At 37.6% G+C, this 19565-nt stretch overlaps 1 protein-coding gene and 1 pseudogene across 2 annotated transcripts in view; both read right to left on the bottom strand.

Annotated features, from left to right (window-relative positions):
* The window catches only part of SYN2 (synapsin II), a 207590-nt gene that overhangs the window by 113408 nt on the left and 74617 nt on the right, over window positions 1–19565 (bottom strand). The gene's annotated exons all lie outside the window — the stretch shown is intronic.
* On the bottom strand, window positions 8212–10447 carry LOC116466746 (actin, cytoplasmic 2-like; annotated as a pseudogene).

Genomic DNA, 19565 nt, shown 5'->3' with positions numbered 1-19565 from the left:
GAACTAGAAATACCATTTGACCCAGCCATCCCATTACTGGGTATATACCCAAAGGACTATAAATCATGCTGCTATAAAGACACATGCACACGTATGTTTATTGCGGCACTATTCACAATAGCAAAGAGTTGGAACCAACCCAAATGTCCAACAACGATAGACTGGATTAAGAAAATGTGGCAATATACACCATGGAATACTATGCGGCCATAAAAAAGGATGAAACTGGAAAACATCATTCTCAGTAAACTATCGTAAGAACAAAAAACCAAACACCGCATGTTCTCATTCATAGGTGGGAATTGAACAATGAGAACTCATGGACACAGGAAGGGGAACATAACACTCCGAGGACTGTTGTGGGGTTGGGGGAGGGGGGAGGGACAGCATTAGGAGATATACCTAATGCTAAATGACGAGTTAATGGGTGCAGGAAATCAACATGGCACATGGATACATATGTAACAAACCTGCACATTGTGCACATGTACCCTAAAACCTAAAGTATAATAAAAAATAAAAATAAAAAATAAAAAAATTTAAAAAAAAAAGAAAAGGAGGGACTCTTCCTTAACTCATTTTGTGAGGCCAGCATCACCTTATATCAAAACCTGGCAGAGAAACAACAAAAAAAGAAAACTTCAGGCCAATATCTCTGATAAACGTCAATGCAAAAATTCTCAATAAAATACTGGCAAACTGAATACAGCAGCACACCAAAAAGCTTATTCACCACAATCAAATTGGCTTCATTCCTGGGATGCAAGGCTGGTTCAACATACACAAATAAGTAAATGTAATTGATCACATAAACAGAACTAAAGACAAAAACCACATGATTATCTCAATAGATGCAGAAAAGTCCTTCGATAACATTCAACATACCTTCATGTTAAAAACTCTCAATAAACTAGGTACTGAAGTAACATACATCAAAATAGTAAGAGACATTTATGACAAACCCACAGTCGATATCATACTGAATGGGTAAAAGCTGCAAGCATTCCCCTTGAAAACCAGCACAAGGATGCTCTCACCACTCCTATTCAACATAACATTGAAAGTTCTGGCCAGGGCAATCAGGCAAGAGAAAGAAAAAAGGATATTCAAATAGGAAGAGAGGAAGTCAAATTGTCTTTGTTTACAGATGACATGATCCTATATCTAGAAAACCCCATCATCTCAGCCCAAAAGCTTCTTTGATAAGCAACTTCAGCGAAGTCTCAGGATACAAAATCAATGTGCAAAAGTCTCAAGCATTCCTATACACCAACAACAGGCTAGCAGACAGCCCAATTATGAATGAACTCCTGTTCACAATTGCTAAAAAGAATAAAATACCTAGGAATACAGCTAACAAGGGAAGTGAAGGACCTCTCCAAGAAGAACTACAAACCACTGCTCAAGAAAATCAGAGAGGACAGAAACAAATGGAAAAACATCCCACGTTCACGGACAGGAAGAATCAATATGGTGAAAATAGCCATACTCCCCAAAGTAATTTACAGATTCAATGCTATTCCCATTAAACTACCATTGACAGTCTTCACAGAATTAGAAGAAAGTATTTTAAAATTCATATGAAACCAAAAAGGAGCTTGTACAGCCAAGACAATCCTAAGCAAAAAGAACAAAGTCAGAGGAATCACACTTACTGGACTTCAAGCTACATTAAAAGGCTACAGTAACCAAAACAGCATGGTAATGGTACAAAAACAGACACATAGGCCAATGGAACGGAATAGAGAACTCAGAAGTAAGACCGCACATCCACAACCACCTGATCTTCGACAAACCTGACAAAAACAAGCAATGGGGAAAGGATTCCCTATTTAATAAATTGTGCTGGGAGAACTGGCTAGCCATATGCAGAAAATTGAAACTGGAACCCTTCCTTACACATTATACAAAAATTAACTCAAGATGGATTAAATAGTTAAATGTAAAATCCAAAACTATAAAAACCCTAGAAGAAAATTTAGAGAATACCATTTAGGACATAGGCACAGACAAAGATGTCATGAGGAAAGCAATTGCAACAAAAGCAAAAATTGACAAATGGGATATAATTAAACTAAAGAGCTTCTGCACAGCAAAAGAAACTATAATCACTGTGAACAGGCAACCTACAGAGTGGGAGAAAATTTTTGTGATCTATCCATCTGACAAAGGCCTAATACCCAGAATCTACAAAGAGTTTAAACAAATTTACAAGAAAATAACAACCCCATTAAAAAATGGGCAAAAGATATGAACAGACACTTCTCAAAAGAAGACATTCATACAGCCAGCAAACATGAAAAAAATCTCAACATCACTCATCATTAGAGAATGCAAATCAAAACCACAATGACATACCATCTCACACCAGTCAGAATGGCAATTATTAAAAAGTCAAGAAACAACAGATGCTGGCAAGGTTGTGGAGAAATAAAAACACTTTTACACTGTTGGTGAGAATGTAAATTAGTTCAACCATTGTGGAAGATGGTGTGCCAATTCCACAAAGACCTAGAACCAGAAATACCATTTGACCCAGCAATCCCATTACTGAGTATATACCCAAAGGAATATAAATCATTCTATTACAAACATACATGCACATGTATGTTCACTGCAACACTTTTCACAATAGCAAAGACATGAAATCAACCCAAATGCCCATCAAGGATAGACCAGATAAAGAAAATGTGGTACGTATACACCATGGAATACTATGCAACCACAGAAAGGAATGAAATCATGTCCTTTGCAGGGACATGGATGGAACTGGAAGCCATTATCCTCAGCAAACTAACACAGGAACGGAAAACCAAATACCGCATATTCTCACTTGTAAGTAGAAGCTGAACAATGACAACATATGGACACAGGGAGGGGAACACCACACTGGGGCCTGTCAGGAGTTGGGGTGGGGGAAGGGAGATCATTAGGAAAAATAGCTAAAGCATGCTGGGCTTAACACCTAGGTGATGGGTTGATAGGTGTGGCAAACTACCATGGCACATGTTTACCTATGTAACAAACCTGCACATCCTGCACATGTGCCCTGGAACTTAAAAGAAAAATAAATTTAAAAAGAAAAAAAAATTCTATGCAAGGTTTGATTAAAATCTATGGCCATGCTTAGAGTTATTCTTATATGAATTTTCTTGGGAGTGAAACCGTCTTAATTGGGTCACTAATATCAAGCTCAATGCTTAACTTCACATATTAACCTAACTAACCATATTAACTTAACTAGGTGTGGAGACTAGTTCACAGAGGAGATACTGTAGCAAGATTGCCCCATCGCAAACCTGCACTGAGTTGTAAAGTTAATCAGGAAAAATCAGGGAGGAAAGTGTAACTCCACTTCCAACACTTCTCCCTCTCAAATTCTATCCCGTTGGTCAGCAGCTGGCTCAGTCTTCCTTCAACACCTCTTCTTCCATCTAAAACCACACAATTTCTCAGGTCAAAGTTAACTGTAATCAATCTTGTTATCCAAACCATCTGTCACTACAGAGGCATTTGACATATTGTAATCTTAGCATCCCTGGGCTATTCGAGTGACATCAAATTTGTTTCCAGAAGTAGTTTCAAAGAGGTCTGTAATGGGATAGACCTGTGTTCAAAACACAGTTCTATCACTAATGAGCCATGTGAGACTGTACAACTTACTTAACCTTTCTTAGCTTTGGTGAGTAATAATACTTACCTAACAGAATTGTTGTGAGGTTAAATTAAAACAGGTAAAACACTTAGCATAGTGTCTAACACCTAGTAATGACTGATAAAAACGTAGGTATTATCAGTATGATTCCCTTGAAATCATTTTTTTTCCATTCTCACTTCCCATGATTCCCTTGAAATGATTTTTTTCTCCATCCTCACTTCCTGTGGTGATCATGTTACCGTAATCAAAAATGTGTACACAGCCTGAGAAAAGAAATATAATTACTTCTAGGCTCAAAAAAACAATTACTTTATGTACTAAAACACAAGATTTTGCCTAACATTTTCATGGCTCATAGGGACAAGCAGAGTATCTGAAATCACTACTGAGAAAATTCAAGCAATTTGGTAATATGACTGCACTTATTCCAGGAACTTCTTGCCTCACACTAGTATTATTTCATTAGCCTCCCCACTAGACTGCTTTCCCCAGCTCTAAAGGCAGCATGGCATAAGAAGAAAAAGCATGAACTTTGCAGCGAGTCAGGCATATATTCTAGTCCTGGCTTTACAACTTACTAGCTATGTGACTTGAGCTTGTTACTCTACCCTTGTCTGTAAAGGCACCTCAATATTCTCATCTATAAAATGGTGATAATAATAGTATATACCTCACAGGATTGTCGTGAAGATTAAGTGAATTAACATGTGATCTAAAATATTTACAACAGTGACTGGCAAATAGTAAGTATTCAAAGAATATTGGCTGGTAATATTATCAGCTATATGCTCTTTAAGGACAGTGACTAATTCATTGTTTTAAAAATCCCACATGTGGCCTAGTGTTGCAAATAGGTATCATACTTGCTTTACTGAATAATTTTTAAAAAGCATTTATGTACTCCTAATGCAATTTCAGAAATGGAAAGCATCTTTTAAATCACTGGCCATATACAGGATAAAAATATTGTTCCAGTAATTCTTAATATATAAGGAATTTGTTATCAGGGAAGAGAAAGAATAGAATATCTTTTAAAATAATGACCCTGAAGATTTAATTTTCTAATTTAAAGAAAACTGCAAAGCTAAGAAGAAAGAAAACTGAGTAGCATTCACAGATAAATGTGGACTGCAGGTTATTTCATTCTTCTACTATAATAGCAAGGCATTCTTTTATTATAAGCCTCCACCTGTGTTGGTTATTAAAAACCATATATCACAGCAATTGATATCATATCAATTGTACTCAAAGTAATTTTCCTCCAAATAGAATAACAGATTTCTCATTATATTATGTAAGCATTTAATATAAAAGCTTTTCCCTATAATCTCAATTCTATTTCTTTGGAGAAGATGAAGCTCTATGTTATGAAAACAACCTCTGTGACAACCTTAGGACAATTTAGAATGCAATGGTGCACAGGAAGCCACTCGGCTAAAAAATAACACCTGGGTTGTCATATAAGCTGATCAACCATATATTTAAGAACTTGGGCCAATCATTTCATGAATCTGGGCCTCAGTTTCCTCATTTATCTAGTTGAAAACCCATTAATATTCACATTGTTGTGAGGAGAATAGAATAATTAATGACAGTACATATTTAGTAAGCTATGAAGTATTAAACAGATGTGCAATGATACAATTAATTTAAAATTAGTAATTCTGGGAAGGAGAATGGCATTTTCAAGTTTCTTTGATAACAAGAAAGAAACCCACTATAAATTACTTTAACAAAACAGGAGAATTTATTGCAAGGATACAGGGATATCTCAGAGAACTCCAAAGCTGCACCTCTTGAGAAACTGGAATCAGGAACTGCAAAGTCATCAGGAACCAAATTTTCCCTCTCTCTCATCTCTGGCTTTTCACTAGTTCCAACTAGTGTCTCTTGGGCCCAGTTTCAGGTTTCCAGGGGTTAGCCTGACTTAGATCCAGTGTCCACCCCTGGTCCAATCAACTAAACATAGGGAGTAGGAAGAGTCTGCATAAGGCAGAATTAAGACTCCTGTATAAATCCAAGCCACAGAACAACCAAAAAGAACAAATTTGAATATAAAAACAAGTATAAAAACTGGACAATAATAACACATAATCAGAACAAGACTGTGGAGTTGTTTTAGAGAAGAATAAAGAATTTGACTGAATTTGGACTTTAAGTCAACTGCAACTTTAAAATTTTAAGGGTATTCACTAACATAATACAAACAGAATACATAACTTCCAAATTAATGGACTGAAAAAAGAGTGGGAGGGCTTGCAATCTGGTAGAAGGCAGGAAACAAAAAGAAAATGATAAATAGTAAAAACACAGTAGTGAGCATTATACAAACAGTAAAAATAAATCTAACATCAATAATTATAACAAATGTAAAATTTCAAGTTAAGACAAATACTGTCAGATTGATTTTAAAAATTTATAGGCTGTTTTGCAAGAGATACACCTAAAATACATAAACATAGAAAGGCTGAAAGTAAAGGGATAGAAAAAGAAGTACCAAGCTAAAATTAGACAAAACTATATGATAGATAAAACAGAACTAATGGCAAAAAGCATTGATGGAGAAATAAAGAGGCCTATTATATATGATTAATAGGAGTAATCTAGCAAGAAGATAGAACTACTCCGGAACATGTATGGCCCTAATTCATAGCTTCTAAATATATGAAGCAAAAGTTGACAGATTTACAAGGAGAAACTGACAAGCCTATAATTGAAGTGGTAGATTTTAACAAACCTCTCTAGATAATTGATAGATTAAGAATAAGAAAATTACCAAGTATGTGAATATTTATATAATAATTAGCAAGTTTGAGCCAACAAATGATTTAGATACCAACAATTATAGAGTACATTCTTCTTAAGCACATATGAAACATGTATAAAAATCAATCAATCCAAGGCTCATAAAGCCACCCTCAACAAATTTCAAAGATTTTATCTTTGGCTCCAATGCACTTACAACATAAATTACAAACCAACAGCAAAAATATTGTTTAATATCCTGTCTTGTGGTTAAAGATGACAGAATGAACACAAATAGTTAACTTTTTACCTCCAGAAATCCAACTACAATAAATGTAAAGGGTTGCTTTATTTTTGGTTTTCTTTTTAGTTAAACCCACAAGGATGAAGAGAATGGAAGAAGAAATTGCAGCAACAAAATTGTGGATATTGGAGAATGGAGGGAGTGGTAACTGATTGCAGATTTGAGAAAGCTGAGTCCTAAGCCAGCAGTGGGAAAAAGCAGCCTGGTTTATACCATGGAACCTCCAAAAGTCTCTGGAAGTGGTGTTATACATACAGATGAGCTGATTTTTAAGAAGCACTTAGGCCTCTATGTCATCTCCACTATGATACCTCGCTGGGTGACTCATCACCTTGGCTCCCCTTAATCCATACAGGAAACCAGAATTTATTTTCTGAAGAAGTTAAAAAGCAGGGGTTTTGCCTTAGGGGCCACTAGACACTTTTGAAGATGCAGATGCTTTACTGAAAACATGTAGAACTAAGGGAAAACTTACTTTCTAACAGTTGAAAAAACCCAGTCCACTCCACACTGAAACTGCAGAATGTTGGGAGCCATGATTATACCCTTCCATGAAGAGTAAGAGAGAGCTTTCTAAGATGTTTAAGAAAAACAATTTAGATATTGCCATATTGATAAAGTCTACTAGATCATCTGACAGTGAGGCCCACAGCTGGTAGACTCTACTTAAACCGCACAGAGCTTTCAATTAGCCTTTAGTGCTCTGTCTTTAAACTTGAGCAATATAGAACAATACATATTTTAATAGACACTATCAAATAAAACACAGAGATCAAGCCCGTGAACAGAGAAAAAGGTAACCTGGAGAAACAGAGACTATGCAGAGAAATGAAAGCTTTAAAGCCATTATTAATATCTTCACAAAGATAATGGACCCAGGATAGAAAAACAGGATGAATATGGAAGCAACTGGAGAAAAACAAAGAGCTCTTGGAAGCTAAAAACATATATAGGAGAAACCCAGAAATAGACCTTCACATTTATGGTCAATTGGTGAGGGTAGCAAGACAAGTCAATGGAGAAAAAAGAATATTTTCATCAAATGGTGCTGAGACAACCATATATCGATATCCAAAACAATGAATTTAGACCACTATTTCATACTACATACAGAAATTAACTCAAAATGGATGAAGGGCTTAAATGTAAGGGCTAAATCTATAAAATTCTTAAAAGAAAATATAGCCATAAATCTTTGTTACCTCGGACTAGATAACAGATATGACCTCAAAACCACAACCAACAAAGGAAAAAATAAACACATTTGGACTGTAACAAAATTTCTTGTGTTTCAAAAGATACTATCAATAGAGTAAAAATTCAACTCATAGAACAGGAGAAAATATTTGCTAATCATATATCTTATAAGGGTTTGGTATCCAGAATATATAAAGTACTCTTATATTTCAATAATAAAAAGACAACCAATTCTAAAATAGTCAAAAGATTTAAATAGATATTTCTGCAAAGAACATACACAAATAGCCAAAATCACATAAAAAGATTTTTTTTTTTTTTTTTACGGCAGTGTTTTTATTTTTCCTTACACAATGATGTGCTGCTGGGGCCTAATGTTCTCACGTAACAGTAGAAAACCAAAATTTGTTGTCATCTCTTTGAAGAATTGAGAATTGCATACAAAAAAACCTTACATAAATTAAAAGGATTAATATATTTACAGGTGTAAATACAAACAGCTCAAGGCAAGTTAACAGCCCCCGGTATTCTGGCAGGAAAACATCAGCTAAGAAAGGAAACTGGGTCCTATGGCTTGGACTTTTCCAACCCTGATAGACCAGCAGGACAGAAACCACTGGTTCAGGAGCCCTTACCAGCCTCTAGAGAAATTCCAGAACACTAAGTCCTGACATATTAATACCCTGCACAGATCGGATACTGCTGGCCACACAGACTCACCAAGCCACAGACTTGTCTTAAACAAGCATGTTCTTACATCAGCCACAAAGTGACCAAGCCACATGCACTAAGAGGTGAAATCAAAGATATGTATAGGTATTCTACAAATACCAAGGGGAACAGTTAACTTGAATACAAGATCAAAATCAGCAACAAGCTCTACAATCAAGTGCTGATATCAGATACAAGCTTCAAGGACAATTTCTTTTTGAAGGCTTATTCCAGTTTCATGAGGCTAGCATGAAGTGTACGCATTTGCCAGGGGCAATTTATACTTCTGAATTAACCCATGCAGCAAATGCTACACATCTGCTTACGGTCCATTTAGAAGCATTTGCGGTGGATGATGGAGGGGCCAACTTGTTGTACTCCTGCTTGCTAATCCACATCTGCTGGAAGGTGGACAGTGAGGCCAGGATGGAGCTGCGGATCCACACAGAGTACTTGCGCTCTGGGGGCGCGATGATCTTGATCTTCATGGTGCTGGGTGCCAGGGCAGTGATTGCCTTCTGCGTCCTGTTGGTGATGCCCGGGTACATGGTGGTGCCACCGGACAGCACTTGTTGGCATGTAGGCCTTTGCAGATGTCCACATCACACTTCATGATGGAGTTGAAGGTGGTCTCATGGACGCCGCAAGATTCCATGCCTAGGAAGGAAGGCTATAACAGTGCCTCCAGACACCGGGACCACTCGTTGCCAATGGTGATGACCAGGCTGTCGGGCAGCTCCTAGCTCTTCTCCAGGGAGGAGGAGGATGCGGCGGTGGCCATCTCCTGTTCGAAGTCCAGGGCAACATAGCACGGCTTCTCCTTGATGTCACCCATGATCTCCCACTCAGCCATGGTGTTGAAGCTGTAGCTGCACTAGGTGAGGATCTTCATGAGGTAGTCAGTCAGGTCCCCACCAGCCAGGTCCAGACACAGGATGGCATGGGGGAGGGCTCAGGCCTCGTAGATAGGCACTGTGTGAGTGACCCCATCTCCAGGGTCCATAACAATGCCAGTGGTGCATCCAGAGGCGTAGAGGGGCAGAATGGCCTGAATGGCCACGTACATGGACATGGTGTTGAAGGTCTCAAACATGATCTGGGTCATCTTCTCTCTGTTGGCCTTGGGGTTCACAAGGGCCTCCGTCAGCAGCACCAGGTGCTCCTCCAGGGCCAAACACAGCTCACTGTAGAAGGTGTGGTGCCAAATCTTCTTCATGTCATCCCAGTTGATGATGATGCCATGCTCAATCGGGTCAGAGTCCCAATCTTCAGGGTCAGGATGCTGTGCTTGCTCTGGGCCTCATCACCCACGTAGGAGTCCTTCTGGCCCATGCCTACCATCATGCCCTGGTGCCAGGGACACCCAAGGATGGAGAGGAACACGGCTCAGGGGGCATCATCCCCAGCAAATTCAGCTTTGCACATGCTGGAGACACTGTCAATGACCAGCATGGCAATCTCTTCTTCCATTGTGACAGGCGGAGGAGCGGTGGGAGGACATGGTGCACGGGCTGGCAGTGGCGACTGTGTGATACTCAACATCATTAACCATCAGGAAAATGCACATCAAAACTGGAGTACCAGACAGGCATAGTGGCTTATGCCTATCATCTCAGCACTTTGGGAGGCCAAGGCGGGAGGATCGCTTGAGCTTGAGGAATTTGAGACCAACCTGGGCAACATTGCAAGACCTTGTCTCTACTAAAAATTAGCCAGGCATGGAGGTGTGTGCCTGTGGTCCCAGCTACTCAGGAGGCTGAGGTGGGAGGACTGATTGAGCCTGGGAGATTAAGACTGTACTGAGCTATGACCATGCCACTACACTCCGTCCTGGGAGACAGAAAGAGACTCTGTCTCAGAAAAAAAAAAAAAAAAAACCCAAAACAAAACAAATAAACAAAACCGAGGTGCCAAATCACACCCAGTGGGATAAATATAATTAAAAAGATGGACAATAACAAATGTTGATGAGGATGTGATGTGGAGAAACTGGAACCCTCACAAACTGCTGGTAGAAATGTAAAATGGGTACACTTGGAAATACAGTTTGGCAGTTCCTCAAAACATTAAAGAGAATTATCATAGCAGCCAGCAATTTCACTCCTTAGGTATACCCAAAGGAGTTTAAAACACATGTGTCCACAGCCGGGCGCAGTGGCTCACTCACACCTGTAATCCCAGCACTTTGGGAGGCTGTGGCGGGCAGATCACGAGGTCAGGAATTTGAGACCAGCCTGACCAACATGGTGAAACCCCATCTCTACTAAAAATACATAAATTAGCCACGCGTCACACAATTTGTACACAGATGTTCATGGCAGCATTATTCATGTGGCCAAAAAGTGGAAACAACCCAAATGTCCATCAACTGATGAATAAACAAAATGTGGTATAGACATGACGGAATGTCAGTCAGCAATAAAATGGAATGAAGTACTGACACATGCTACAACATGGATGGACCTTGAAAACATTATGCTAAGTGAAAAAAGCCAGTGACAGGAGACCATATATTATATGACCCCATTTATGTGAAGTGTTCAGAATAGGCAACTCTGTAGAGGCGGAAAGCAGATAAGTGGTGACCTAAGGCTGAGAAGGTGTGGAGAAATGGGGGTGTGAATACCAATGGGTACAGAGCTTTATTTCTGGGTAATGAAAATGTTCTAAAATTGATAGTGATGTGTGGTAGTTGCACAACCCTGTGGATGTACTAAAAACCATTGGATTGCACACTTTAAGCAGGAAAGATTTGTAAAGAGAGAAAATAATATCACAGGAAGAAAACTCATTAGGAAGGCTGGAAGAAAAGTCAAGGAAATCGTCCTAAAAATACAGAAAAAAAACTCAGAAATGAAAAACAGAAAAGAAAAAAAATTTAAATCTGCTGATCAGTTCAGAAGGTCAGCATCCAAATAACAGTTCTAAAAAGAGAGCACAGAAAAATATAGATTGGAAATCAACAATGAAGGAATTCAAGAAAATATCTCAGAATTGAAAGGCTTGTTACCCAGACTGAAAGGGCTGCAGAGAGTCAAGCAAAACAAACGCAAATAGATTCTCACCAAGATTCACCATCATAAATTTCAGAAAAGCAAGCCAAAGAGAAAATTCCAAATGCTTTCAGGGAAGAGGGTGGGAACAGCTCAACATCCAAAAGATTAGGAATCAAAGTGGCTGCAAACTTCCCAGGAGCAATACTGGAAGCTGGAAGATAATTGAGCAATGCCTTCAACATTCTAAAGAAAAATGACTTCCAACCTAAAATTCTAAAGCCAGCAAACTATCAATTAAGTACAAGGATAGTATAAAGATATTTTCAGACACGAAAGGTTGAGTTTTTTTCAGACATAAAAGGTTGAGCTTTAAATGTTTCTATAAAAAGAGAGTGATATCAAGTGGTAGATATATATCAAATACACTTATTACATTTGAGTTCAAATTTTTATTTATTCATTCATTCATTCGAGACAAGGTCTCACTCTGTCACCCAGGCTGGAGTGCAGTGGCATAATCACAGCTCACTGCATCCTTGACCTCCTAAGGCTCAGGTGATCCTCCCACCTCAGCCTCCCAAGTAGCTGGGACTATAGGCATGTGCCACCACACCTGCCTAATTTTTCTTTTTGTAGAGACAGGGTTTTGCCACATTGCCCATGCTGGTATCAAACTCCTAGGCTCAAGTTGTCCTATCACCTCAGCCTTCCAAAGTGCTGCCATTACAGGCATGGGCCCACCGTGCCTGGCCTGAGTTCAAATTTTAATTTTAAAAATTTATAGAATGCTTGAGAAGTGAAGACCCGAAGACAGAGAGATAGAATTTGAGACATATTTCTAGGAAACGAACAAGGAAAGTTCAGAACGTGTCAAGGAAGCTTTCCCTTTCTTTCTTTCTTTTTTTCTGGTTAAGATAAGGGAGTCTGGAGCTTGTACTATGCAGATGAAAATGATTTAGTAGAGAAGGAGAAACTGTACATGGCGTGAGCCACCATATCCGGCCAATTAATAAACATTCTAACAGTCTCTTATTTATGAATTGATGTTGTGATGCCATGCATATTAATTAGAGGAGTTCAAAAAAGGAATATAGTAGGGACCAGGGAGAAAGTGAAGTTTCATAGAAGACGGCCTTGAAGGCTGAAAATAATTTTACAAGGAAAGGAAAGGTTTACCTCTCATACAGAGTTGAAACAATAAGGGAAAAAACATCCCTTTTTTTCTTTTTTTTTTAAATCACTGAATGACTTGGATTAAAATCTTGTCATGACTCATTCTGTTTCTTTTCCCATGCTAAAATCTGCATTTGTCTTTTCTCCCCTAGGGAGATGTGAAATATAATTTAACAAATCTTGTTGATATGGTTTGGCTGTATCCCCACGCAAATCTCATCTTGAATTGTAGTTCCCATAATCCCCACATGTCGTGGGAGGGACCCAGTGAAAGGTAGTTGCATCATGGGGGCAGTTACCCCCATGCTGTTCTTGTGAGAGTGAGTTCTCATGAGATCTGATAGTTTTTATAAGGGCCTTTTCCCTATTTGCTCGGAACTCACTCTCTCTCCTGCCACCATGTGAAGAAGGACATGTTTACTTTCACTTCTGCCATGATTCTACACTTGATCTTAGTCAAAAGGCCGAGAAGCGATACCCTTCTGCCATCACTGTAAGCTTCCTGAGACCCCCCAGCCATGTGAAATTGTGCGACAATTAAACTTCTTTCTTTTATAAATCACCCAGTCTTGGGTAGTTCTTTATAGCAGTGTGAGAACGGACTAATACACTTGTAAAGAGGTTCTTGAACAGAACCGCTCTATGTTCTGAAAGTGAGTACCATGCCACCTTCTGTGATGCTGGGACTCCAGCATATTTATTTTCATATCCTACATGATAAATATTCTGATATAAGTACATAAATTTAAGGGTAAGGAAGGTGAATTATTTGGGCTGAAAAACTTAGTAGCCATGCAAATATTCAGTTTGCCTAAGAGTCAGCCAGATTTTCTACCAATGCTGCCAAGAGTTTTGGTGAATATGTTCAATTCATGCCTTACAATTTAATAAGACTCCCCCCAACCCCGAGTCTTTTTTCTAAAACAACTGGCTCCAAATATCCTTCTGTTTTCATAAGTAGGATTTTGTGTTTTCACTTCTGACGTTGAAACAGCTGCTTTCGTTTTAATTTTATTTTTCAGAACGGTTTTAGATTTACAAAAAAACTGTAAAGATAGCCCAGAGTTCCCACAATCCCCAAACCTAGCTTTCCATACTATCATTTTACATCAGTATGGTATATTTGTTATCATTAACGAGCCAACATTGATTCATTATTATTAACTAAAGTGCATACTTTATCCAGATTTCCTTAGTTTTTTTTAATCCTTACCTGGATACCATTCACACACCATACAATTCATCCTTTTAAAGTGTGCAATTCAGTAGGGTTTAGTATATTTACCACTATCTAATTCTAGAGTATTTTTGTTACCCAAAACAGAAATCATGTACCCATTACCAGTCACCTTCTAAAGCCTCATCCCCACTCGTAGCCCTAGGTAACCACTAATCTGCTTTCTGTCTCTATAGAGTTGCCTATTCTGGACTCTTCATATAAACAGAATCATACAACATGTGGTCTCTTGTTACTGGCTTTTTAAATAATTTCAACTTTTATTTTAGATTGAGGGGGTACATGTGCAGGTTTGTTACACAGGTATATCGCATGATGCTGAGGTTTGGTTTATGATTGATTCCGTCACCCAGGTAGTGAGCATAGTACTCAACAGTTAGTTTTTCCAACCCTTGCCCCCCACCCTCCTTCCCACCTCAAGTAGTCCCCAGTGTCTATTGTTGCCCTCTTTATGTCTACGAGTACCCAATGTTTAGCTCCCACTTATAAGTGAGAACATGCAGTATTTGGTTTTCTGTTCCTGTTATTAATTCATTTAGGATAATGGCCTCCAGCTGCATCCATTTTGCTGAAAAGGACATTTCATTCCTTTTCATGGCTGTATAGTATTCCATAGTATATATGTACCACCTTTTCTTTATCCAATCCACTGTTGAGCACCTACGTTGATTCCATGTCTTTACTATTGTGAATAGTGCTACGATGAACATATAAGTGCATGTGTTTTTTTGGTAGAACAATTTATTTTCTTTTGAGTATATACCCAGTAATGGGATTGCTGGGTTGAATAGTAGTTCTGTTTTGTTCTTTGAGAACTCTCCAAACTGTTTTCCACAGTGACTAATTTACATTCCCACCATCAGTGTCTAGGTGTGTAGGTGTTCCCTTTACTCTGCAGCCTCACCAGCATCTGTTGTTTTTTGACTTTTCTTAATAGCCATTCTGAATGGTGTGAGATGGTATCTTATTGTAATCTTTATTTGCATTTATTTGATGATTGTTACTGGCATCTTTCACTTAGCATAACGTTTCCAAGGTGCACCCATGTTGTAGCATATATCAGTACTTAATTCCATTTTATTGCTGAACGACATTCCATTGTAGAGCTATACCACATTTTGTTTACCCATTTATCAGTTGAAGGACATTTGGGTTTTCACTTTTTGGCTGTAATAATGCTATGAACATTTGTGTACAAGTTGTTGGGTGAACACGTCTTTTAAATTCTCTCAGGTATACCTATGAGTGAAATTGCTGGCTCATATAGTAACTCTATGTTTAACTTCTGAGGAACTGACAAACTGTTTTTCCAAGTGCACCGTTTCACATTTCCATCATCAATGTATAAGGGTTCCAATCTCTCTACATCCTCATCAACACTTGTTATTCTCTGTCTTTTTTATTATAGTTGTCCTATGGGGTGTGAAGTTAATCTCATTGTGGCTTTGGGTCACATTTCCCTTAGGACTAATGAGGTTGAGCACCTTTTCATGTACTATTGACCTTTTGTATACGTTCTTTGGAGAAATGTCTATTCAAATCCTTTGCCCCTTTAAAATATGGGTTGTCTATTGTTGAATTATAAGAATTCTATATATTCTGGATACTAGAACTCTCTTAGCTACTATTGACTCCCCCCCCATTCTGTGAATTCATTGTATTTATAGTATCATTTGAAGTACAAGTTTTAAATTTTGATGAAGTTCAATTTATTTATATTTTCTTTGGTTGTTTGTGTTTAAGTGTAGATTTCCTTAGTTTCTAACCTAATGACATTTTCTGGTCCAGGATCCCATACAGGATACCACATTAATCATCATGTCTCCTTAAGTTCTCCTCTTGACAGTTTCTCAGACTTTCCATGTTTTTGATAATTTTGATAGTTTTAATAAGTATTGGCCAAGTGTTTTGTAGACTGCCCCTCAACTGGTCTTTATCTAATGTTTTTCTCAAGGTTAGAGTTATGGGTTTGAGGAAAAAAGACCACAGAGATAAAGTACCATTTTAGTCACATGTCAAGGGTATACACTACCAACATGACTTATCACTGTTGATGATGACTTTGATCACCTGACTGAGGGAGTGTTTGTCAGGTTTCTCCACTGTAATCTTTTTTTCCTACTTTCCCTACTGTACTCTTTGAAAGGATGTCACTATGCATAGCTCACACTTAAAGGGTGGGAAGTTATATTCCACCTTCTTGATGCAGAATATCTACATAAATTGGAAATTATCCTGCATGGTAGATTTTTTTTTCCTCTTCTCCCTTTAATCATTTATTTGCATCAGTATGGACCTATGGATATTTATTATTTTGGATTATAACCCAATACTATATTTTCTTGCTCAAACTATTCCAGCTTTAGCCATTGGTAACCCTTTCAATTGGCCTTCAGGTTCTTTTGACACAGCCCTCTTCCATGTGTTTTAAAAAATATCCATAAATATTTCTATATGAAACTGTATGTGCCTATATTAAACTAAACATGAGTTCATAATGTCGTCTCCAACTTTAATCCATTATTACATGGATTATTCTAGCCTTTTCCCATATTTATCTGTGAACTTCCACTCCAACAGTGAGAAACCTGGTTCACTCCATCTTCCACCCATGTACTTAATTGTTCAATTTCAGTACACATGTATAGCATTATCAGAATTGTTAATCCACACACTCACTCATGGGATACATTATCAACTACAGTTCTGTTTAGATTCTTTTGCCTTTCATCTTACAGACTCTACTCATTTCCATAGTCAATTAAATCAGCACCTTTTTCCCTCATTCATTTCAGTGAGTTATTTTATAAATTTGTAATTTTATCACATTCTGCATTCTATCCTGGGATCACCCAATCCCCTAAGTGATTTTTAAAAATTTTGCAAACATTATGGTTCACCTGTTGTGCTGTTGAATTCCATAGATTTTGCATAGTGTCATGTATTCCCCCATTTCAGTATCATATAGAATAGTTTCACCACCCCCCAAATCTCCTGTGTTTCACTGTATTTAAGTCCTCCCCTCCCATCCTTTCCCCCTGGCAAACACTAGTCTTTCTGCTGTCACTATAGTTTTGCCTTTTCCAAAATGTCATATAATTGGACTCATGTAGCCTGTAGCCTTTTGAAATTGGCTTATTTACCTTTGCAATATGCATTTAAGATTCATCCATGTCTTTTTGTAGCTTGATAGCTCATTTATTTTTATCACTGAATAATATTCTACTGTCTGCATGTTCCATGGTTTACCCGTTCACCTACTGAAGGACATCTTGGTTGCTTCCAGTTTTTGCTGATTATGAATAAAGTTGTTATAAACATTTGCATACAGGTTTTTGTCTTGGCATATGGTTTTCAAATCATTTGAGTAAATACCTAGGAGCATGAACGCTGGATCGTATGGTAAGACTATGTTTAGTTTTGCAAGAAACTGCCAAACTGTCTATGCTTCTTATTGAGTCTTAGAGTTATTGGTATATTTGGATACAATTCCTTTATTAGGTACATATTTTGCAAATATTTTCTCCCAGTCTGTGGCTTGTCTTTCAATCCTCTTAACAGTGTCTTCTATAGAGCAGAAATTTTCAACTTTAATAAAGTCCAACTTATCAGTTTTTTTTTCTTTCACAGATTATGTTTTTGTGCTGTATCTAAAAAACTCACAGCCAAACTCAAGGTCACCTAGAGTTCCTCCTGTGTTTTCTTCCAGAATATTTCTAGTTTTAAATTTCAGATTTCGGTTTATGGCCCATTTTAATTTTTGTCAAAGGTATAAGATTTGTGTCTAGGTTCACTACCCTGCATATGAATGTAAATTTGTTGAAAAGACTGTCCTTTCTCCATTTAATTCTTTGCTCCTTTGTCAAAGATCATTTCATTATTATCTGTGTGAGTCTATTTCAGGGCTCTCTACTCTGTTCCACTGATTGAAATAGATCTTTCATATCATCATCATCATACTGCATGGATAACTATAATGTAATAAAAAGTCTTGAAATCAAGTTGTGTGAATCCTTCAATCTCATTCTTCTTCAGTATTACGTTGGCTATTCTGGGTTTCTAGGCTTTCCATATAAACTTCAGAATCAACTTGTTAATCTCTAAAAAAATAGCTTTCTGGGATTTTGATTGGGATTCCACTGCATCTATAGATCAAGTTGGGAAGATCTTGACATCTTAACAACATTGAGTCTTCCAATCTATAAATATAGAATCTGTTTATTTAGATCTTCGATTTCTTTCATCAGAGTTCTGCAGTGTTCTGCTTATATGTCTTGAATATATTTTGTTAGATTTATGCCTAAGTACTTTTTTTTTTGTGGTGCTGTTGTAAATGGTAGTGTTTTTTAAATTATTCACTGTGGTATACAGGAAAATAACTAATCATATATACTCACCTTGTGTCCTGGAACCTTGCTCTACTTCTTTATGTTCCAGGAGGTTTATCATTTCCTAGCAATTTTCTACATAGACAATCATGTCACCTGTGAACAAAGACAGTTTTATTTCTTCCCTCACAATATATATAGCTTTAATTTCCTTTTCCTGTCTTATTTCACTAAGTTATCCAAAATGATGTTGACTAATAGTGGTGACAGAAGACATCTTTACCTCATTCTCAATCTTAGGGAGAAAGTATGGTTTCTTACCATTAAGTATAATGTAGGCTTTTTTGTAAGATGTTCTTTAATAAGTTGAGGAAATTCACCTTTATGCCTAGTTTGCTGAGAGTGTTTATCATGAATCAATGTTGCATTTTGTCAGAGGCTTTTTAAGCATCAATTCCTAGCCTTCAAATATCTTACCATATATTTCTTCTGTTCTTTCTTTGCCTTCTGATATAATTGCACATCTTATACCTATTGAAAATATCTCACATTCTTAAATGTTCTGTTGCTGTTTTAAACTCTATTTTTCTCTTTGCCTTTCTGTCTGAGAAGTTTCACTGACATATGTATTTTCAAGCTTCTTTCCTTGGCTGTGTCCAGAATAGCCCATCAAAGGCATTCTTCATTTCTGTTGCAGTTTTTACTTATAGCATTTGCTTTTCATTCATTCCTACAGTTTCTATCTCTCTGCTTACATTATCCATCTGTTCTTTCATGTCATCTACTTTTTCCATCAGAGCGTTTACCATATTAATCATAGTTACTTTAAATTTCCTGCTTGTTAATTCCAAGATATGTGTCATATCTGAGGCTGGTTCTGATACTTGCTTTGAAGACACTTCAGGCTGTGTTATTTATTCCTTTTAGCATGACTTGCAATTTTTTGTAAGCCAGGCATGATATATTGGGAATAGGAACTGGTCTAAATAGGCCTTTAGTGTGAGGTCTTATGTTAATCTAGCTAGGAGTTTGGCTGTGTTTAGCACATGCTGCAGTGGTAAGTGCCAGAGGCTTCAAATTCCTCCAGTGTCCCTGTTTGTACGTCCTCCGTTGTCTTTGGGCTTCCCTGAGAACTCCCCCTCAGATAAAGTCTGTGTGTTATAACTCATTTTGGCTGTAACCCAGTAGTTACACTGTAGCCCTGTTGGTGTGGTGG

Source organism: Hylobates moloch, unplaced genomic scaffold, assembly GCF_009828535.3.
Source record: "Hylobates moloch isolate HMO894 unplaced genomic scaffold, HMol_V3 SCAFFOLD_4, whole genome shotgun sequence".
NCBI lineage: Eukaryota > Metazoa > Chordata > Mammalia > Primates > Hylobatidae > Hylobates > Hylobates moloch.
This window is presented reverse-complemented; position numbering and strand designations above follow the sequence as displayed.